Raw genomic sequence first — 7154 nt, forward strand, 5'->3', positions numbered from 1 at the left:
GTCATTCATAAGAGCCTGTCTTCCTACGCCTGTCTCTGTGTATGATCTTAACATGTGCAATCTGAACATGCGTGATCTTAACATGTTATTGTAACATATTGACATTGAACAGGTGCAATGAAAACATGTCATTTCATGTCATTTTGAGTGATTTCAATGTGTGTAATTTGAACATATGCAACTGTAACACACGTGACATAAACATGTGTGATGTTGAGGCGTTCTGTCATAATCTGGGGAACATTTTACGTGATTTTAACGGTGACTTTACTCCAGTGAGCCCAGATAAGTCTCATCTCAACCTCAGGACCCACGGAAATCACAACCACAAAGTTCTTTCACAGAGATCACAACCAAAGAAATTCTTCCTCATGGAGCTGACTGTGATAAACAGCGTTTGAGGGCAGGTGCAGTGATTTAAAGTCTGCTGGTACGATGATTAACAGTGTGATTAAAGATTAAAGATGAAATCTCTCTGATCGCTCACACACGCTGTGAGCAGTGAATTTGACCTCTGCATTTAACCCATCCTTACACACCAGTAGTGAACACACACAACCAGTAGTGAGCACACACAACCAGCACACCTGCGCCCGGGGGGCAGTTGGGGGTTAAGTGCCCAAAGACAACTCGGCTGTGGGTGTTTTCCTGCCTGTCCTGGGAATCAAACCGGTGACCTTTTGGTCACAAGCCTGCTGCTGTAATTCTTTGAGGGTTATCCTAAACATGAGATCTTGCGATGAACTCTGATGTTACTGTGATAAACAGTGTGTGATGGTTGGTGCAGTCTACAGAAAAACCAGCCAGAGCAGGTTAACTGGTTGATCTGCGGGGGGAGTCGGGGACTCACTGGTTCCACTCTGGACCAGTGCGTACGGTGCCTGTCCAGTAAAAACCAGTTCTTATCATCTCTCTTTAGGATTCTGCCATATGAAGCATATGTTCCATTAACAACCAGCAAAACAAACTAAAAACAAAACAACTGTGATTGAAACCAATACACTTGCATCCTGATGAAAGATAACTAAACACATATACACACATAGAATACACACATACAGTACACACACACATACACACACTGAATACATATACACACACAGAGAGAATAATACACAGATACAAACACACACACACACAGCACATCTCTCTCTCTCACTCTCTCTCTCTCTCCCTCTCTCTCTCTTTCTCTCTCTCTCTTTCTCTCTCTGTGGCCTCGTCTATTCTGCCAAACAGAAAGAGAAAAGCAAGCAAAAGATCATAAATTGCTGTATCATGCCAAAGTGTTTCACCAGGGTTGCCAGATCATCTTTAATGATGTAATTTAGCCCTTCCCTCAAAGCACATATCTGCAAACACACACACACACACACACACACACACACACGGCTGATCTGTGCACTAATGTCACGGACAGGAAATGTTTGATCAAACAGAGGTCCACGTGGTGGAGAGAAACAGGGGGAATGAAGCGTAATTCACACAGAGATGAGAGGAAATGAAAGAAATTGGACACATCAGGATTTACTAATGCTGCAGGACCACTGGAGTCTGCCAACCGTCTCCATGGAGACAGCCAGTTGCCATAGAAGCGGAGACTGACACCCTTTTCAACTGAGAGCATTGTAGATGCTCTGAGACATTCACCTGTCCTCTGATGTCTCCATATATCCAGATCATCTTATTCACACACACACGCACACACACACACACACACACACACACACACACACACACACACACACACACACACATATGCATGCACTTGCACTTAACCACATGCACAAAATCCCCCCAAAACAGAATTACCACAACTGCAGTCTTGCATTGTCTATGCAGTAGCCCCTGAATTAGAATGAAAGAAGCACTACTTTTTTTGCCTAATCGTCTCTGTTTTAAGGAAAGTTTTTTTTTTTAATTTAACGAACCTACAGATTCTTAGTAAATAAACATGGCTGCGTGCGTAGGGGCGGGGGGGGCGCAACAAAAGCTTCAGTATGAAGTTGCTCAGCAATCAAACTATAGACAAGTAAACAACGCAAAGTTTTTTTTTAGTAACAAGTCGTCACTACTTACAATGTTTTTGCCTCTCCTGTGGTTTTGTACACGTGCATTTTTAATAAACCCTTGAATAAATCTGGAACAAATATGATTGGGATTTATTGTAAACAACACTTGACCAGTCTAAACAGGCAAGAGTCTAAAGGACAAGACCATGTGGGCAGAAAATGTCGCTGGATGTTAAAAGTGTTTACAGTTAGCGGCTTTCATAGGCCTCAGATTTGGATTATATTAGTGACTTATTACATTTGTGGGAAATAACATATTACATTTGTGGGAGGCAACTGCTATTACATTTGTGGGAAATGTATTATTTTTGTGGTTTATTATGTTTGTGGGATGTTGTTACGTTTGCGGGTGTTACAGTTATTCTTCATAAACAGAGGAACTTATTTAACACAGATCTAACCACACAAGAGCACAGGACGCTTGTCGTCTTTTGACAGAAAAAAGATGAACCAAGTTTTGCCCTTCTGTTGTACACTGTTGAACAGCTGTATTCTTGATTTGTTCTCTGAATGTCAGACACTCAGTCAGGTCTGAGACCACAGCGGTGAGGGACAAACTGCCCTGGGCTACAAATAAGAAGGAAGAGCCGAGATTATGAAGGGGGAACCCATCCCTGTCTGTCATTAAGCTGGACTGGAGGAAGATTATAATGAAGAAATCCTGCCCTGAACTGCTGAAATGTTAGTACCCCTTAAACCCACTACTTTTTTTTTAAAGAAAAGTCACAGCATTAGTTGAAAACTCCCGTTTATCAGTTCCTCCACACTGACGCAGGCAGTCTAACATGGAGACGGCCGGAGAGCTGTTCTGTGTTTTTAACGTTTCTCTGAAGATTTGGTCATAAAGCCCTAAACATGAGCCACAGCTCATGTGATGTTCAGAAATCAGTTCATTCTCTCTGCTAATGAATGGAGGAAATGGGAAACAGAGACTCTCCATAGACGAGAAATCACCGCCGCTCAGTGGAGATCTCCCTGCTCATCTCATGTTACGTAACATATTCATTTAGTAACAGTAAACACAAAAAAAAATAATGAGGAAGATTCGAGTCCCTTCCTGGGCTGATGTAAGATCTGAGTTTTCCCTGGTCCTAAAGAGACTGAAGGCAAAGACATCACTCGGATTCACAAGCTGTTGACCAGGTTCTGATTCTAAGCACTCAGTGGTCTAAGTGTGTATGAGAACACCTGAATCACCATGGTGACAGAACTCCTAACCCTCCTTTAGTGAGTGGAGGAGTATAGAGACAGGGTTGGGAGTGTTTAGTGAGTGGAGGAGTATAGAGACAGGGTTGGGAGTCTTTAGTAAGTGGAGGAGTATAGAGACAGGGTTGGGAGTCTTTAGTGAGTGGAGTATAGAGACAGGGTTGGGAGTCTTTAGTGAGTGGAGGAGTATAGAGACAGGGTTGGGAGTCTTTAGTGAGTGGAGGAGTATAGAGACAGGGTTGGGAGTCTTTAGTGAGTGGAGTATAGAGACAGGGTTGGGAGTCTTTAGTGAGTGGAGTATAGAGACAGGGTTGGGAGTCTTTAATGAGTGGAGGAGTGTGGAGACAGGGTTGGGAGTCTTTAGTGAGTGGAGGAGTATAGAGACAGGGTTGGGAGTCTTTAGTGAGTGGAGGAGTATAGAGACAGGGTTGGGAGTCTTTAGTGAGTGGAGTACAGAGACAGGGTTGGGAGTTTTTAGTGAGTGGAGGAGTATAGAGACAGGGTTGGGAGTCTTTAGTGAGTGGAGGAGTATAGAGACAGGGTTGGGAGTCTTTAGTGAGTGGAGGAGTATAGAGACAGGGTTGGGAGTCTTTAGTGAGTGGAGGAGTGTGGAGACAGGGTTGGGAGTCTTTAGTGAGTGGAGGAGTATAGAGACAGGGTTGGGAGTCTTTAGTGAGTGGAGGAGTGTGGAGACAGGGTTGGGAGTCTTTAGTGAGTGGAGGAGTATAGAGACAGGGTTGGGAGTCTTTAGTGAGTGGAGGAGTATAGAGACAGGGTTGGGAGTCTTTAGTGAGTGGAGTACAGAGACAGGGTTGGGAGTTTTTAGTGAGTGGAGGAGTATAGAGACAGGGTTGGGAGTCTTTAGTGAGTGGAGGAGTATAGAGACAGGGTTGGGAGTCTTTAGTGAGTGGAGGAGTATAGAGACAGGGTTGGGAGTCTTTAGTGAGTGGAGGAGTGTGGAGACAGGGTTGGGAGTCTTTAGTGAGTGGAGGAGTATAGAGACAGGGTTGGGAGTCTTTAGTGAGTGGAGGAGTATAGAGACAGGGTTGGGAGTCTTTAGTGAGTGGAGGAGTGTGGAGACAGGGTTGGGAGTCTTTAGTGAGTGGAGGAGTATAGAGACAGGGTTGGGAGTCTTTAGTGAGTGGAGGAGTATAGAGACAGGGTTGGGAGTCTTTAGTGAGTGGAGGAGTGTGGAGACAGGGTTGGGAGTCTTTAGTGAGTGGAGGAGTATAGAGACAGGGTTGGGAGTCTTTAGTAAGTGGAGGAGTATAGAGACAGGGTTGGGAGTCTTTAGTGAGTGGAGGAGTATAGAGACAGGGTTGGGAGTCTTTAGTGAGTGGAGGAGTGTGGAGACAGGGTTGGGAGTCTTTAGTGAGTGGAGGAGTATAGAGACAGGGTTGGGAGTCTTTAGTGAGTGGAGGAGTATAGAGACAGGGTTGGGAGTCTTTAGTGAGTGGAGGAGTATAGAGACAGGGTTGGGAGTCTTTAGTGAGTGGAGGAGTGTGGAGACAGGGTTGGGAGTCTTTAGTGAGTGGAGGAGTATAGAGACAGGGTTGGGAGTCTTTAGTGAGTGGAGGAGTATAGAGACAGGGTTGGGAGTCTTTAGTGAGTGGAGGAGTATAGAGACAGGGTTGGGAGTCTTTAGTGAGTGGAGGAGTGTGGAGACAGGGTTGGGAGTCTTTAGTGAGTGGAGGAGTATAGAGACAGGGTTGGGAGTCTTTAGTGAGTGGAGTAGTATAGAGACAGGGTTGGGAGTCTTTAGTGAGTGGAGGAGTGTGGAGACAGGGTTGGGAGTCTTTAGTGAGTGGAGGAGTATAGAGACAGGGTTGGGAGTCTTTAGTGAGTGGAGGAGTATAGAGACAGGGTTGGGAGTCTTTAGTGAGTGGAGTATAGAGACAGGGTTGGGAGTCTTTAGTGAGTGGAGTATAGAGACAGGGTTGGGAGTCTTTAGTGAGTGGAGGAGTGTGGAGACAGGGTTGGGAGTCTTTAGTGAGTGGAGGAGTATAGAGACAGGGTTGGGAGTCTTTAGTGAGTGGAGGAGTATAGAGACAGGGTTGGGAGTCTTTAGTGAGTGGAGTATAGAGACAGGGTTGGGAGTCTTTAGTGAGTGGAGGAGTATAGAGACAGGGTTGGGAGTCTTTAGTGAGTGGAGGAGTATAGAGACAGGGTTGGGAGTCTTTAGTGAGTGGAGGAGTGTGGAGACAGGGTTGGGAGTCTTTAGTGAGTGGAGGAGTATAGAGACAGGGTTGGGAGTGTTTAGTGAGTGGAGGAGTATAGAGACAGGGTTGGGAGTCTTTAGTGAGTGGAGGAGTGTGGAGACAGGGTTGGGAGTCTTTAGTGAGTGGAGTATAGAGACAGGGTTGGGAGTCTTTAGTGAGTGGAGGAGTGTGGAGACAGGGTTGGGAGTCTTTAGTGAGTGGAGGAGTATAGAGACAGGGTTGGGAGTCTTTAGTGAGTGGAGGAGTGTGGAGACAGGGTTGGGAGTCTTTAGTGAGTGGAGGAGTGTGGAGACAGGGTTGGGAGTCTTTAGTGAGTGGAGGAGTATAGAGACAGGGTTGGGAGTCTTTAGTAAGTGGAGGAGTATAGAGACAGGGTTGGGAGTCTTTAGTGAGTGGAGGAGTGTGGAGACAGGGTTAGGAGTCTTTAGTGAGTGGAGTATAGAGACAGGGTTGGGAGTCTTTAGTGAGTGGAGGAGTATAGAGACAGGGTTGGGAGTCTTTAGTGAGTGGAGGAGTATAGAGACAGGGTTGGGAGTCTTTAGTGAGTGGAGTATAGAGACAGGGTTGGGAGTCTTTAGTGAGTGAAGGAGTGTGGAGACAGGGTTGGGAGTCTTTAGTGAGTGGAGGAGTATAGAGACAGGGTTGGGAGTCTTTAGTGAGTGGAGTATAGAGACAGGGTTGGGAGTCTTTAGTGAGTGGAGGAGTATAGAGACAGGGTTGGGAGTCTTTAGTGAGTGGAGGAGTGTGGAGACAGGGTTGGGAGTCTTTAGTGAGTGGAGGAGTATAGAGACAGGGTTGGGAGTCTTTAGTGAGTGGAGGAGTATAGAGACAGGGTTGGGAGTCTTTAGTGAGTGGAGGAGTATAGAGACAGGGTTGGGAGTCTTTAGTGAGTGGAGTATAGAGACAGGGTTGGGAGTCTTTAGTGAGTGGAGGAGTATAGAGACAGGGTTGGGAGTCTTTAGTGAGTGGAGGAGTATAGAGACAGGGTTGGGAGTCTTTAGTGAGTGGAGGAGTATAGAGACAGGGTTGGGAGTCTTTAGTGAGTGGAGGAGTATAGAGACAGGGTTGGGAGTCTTTAGTGAATGGAGGAGTATAGAGACAGGGTTGGGAGTCTTTAGTGAGTGGAGGAGTATAGAGACAGGGTTGGGAGTCTTTAGTGAGTGGAGGAGTATAGAGACAGGGTTGGGAGTCTTTAGTGAGTGGAGTATAGAGACAGGGTTGGGAGTCTTTAGTGAGTGAAGGAGTATAGAGACAGGGTTGGGAGTCTTTAGTGAGTGGAGGAGTATAGAGACAGGGTTGGGAGTGTTTAGTGAGTGGAGGAGTGTGGAGACAGGGTTGGGAGTCTTTAGTGAGTGGAGGAGTATAGAGACAGGGTTGGGAGTCTTTAGTGAGTGGAGGAGTATAGAGACAGGGTTGGGAGTCTTTAGTGAGTGGAGGAGTATAGAGACAGGGTTGGGAGTCTTTAGTGAGTGGAGTACAGAGACAGGGTTGGGAGTCTTTAGTGAGTGGAGGAGTATAGAGACAGGGTTGGGAGTCTTTAGTGAGTGGAGGAGTATAGAGACAGGGTTGGGAGTCTTTAGTGAGTGGAGGAGTATAGAGACAGGGTTGGGAGTCTTTAGTGAGTGGAGGAGTGTGGAGACAGGGTTGGGAGTCTTTAGTG

The sequence above is a fragment of the Chanos chanos genome, chromosome 12 (assembly GCF_902362185.1).
Source record: "Chanos chanos chromosome 12, fChaCha1.1, whole genome shotgun sequence".
Lineage (NCBI taxonomy): Eukaryota > Metazoa > Chordata > Actinopteri > Gonorynchiformes > Chanidae > Chanos > Chanos chanos.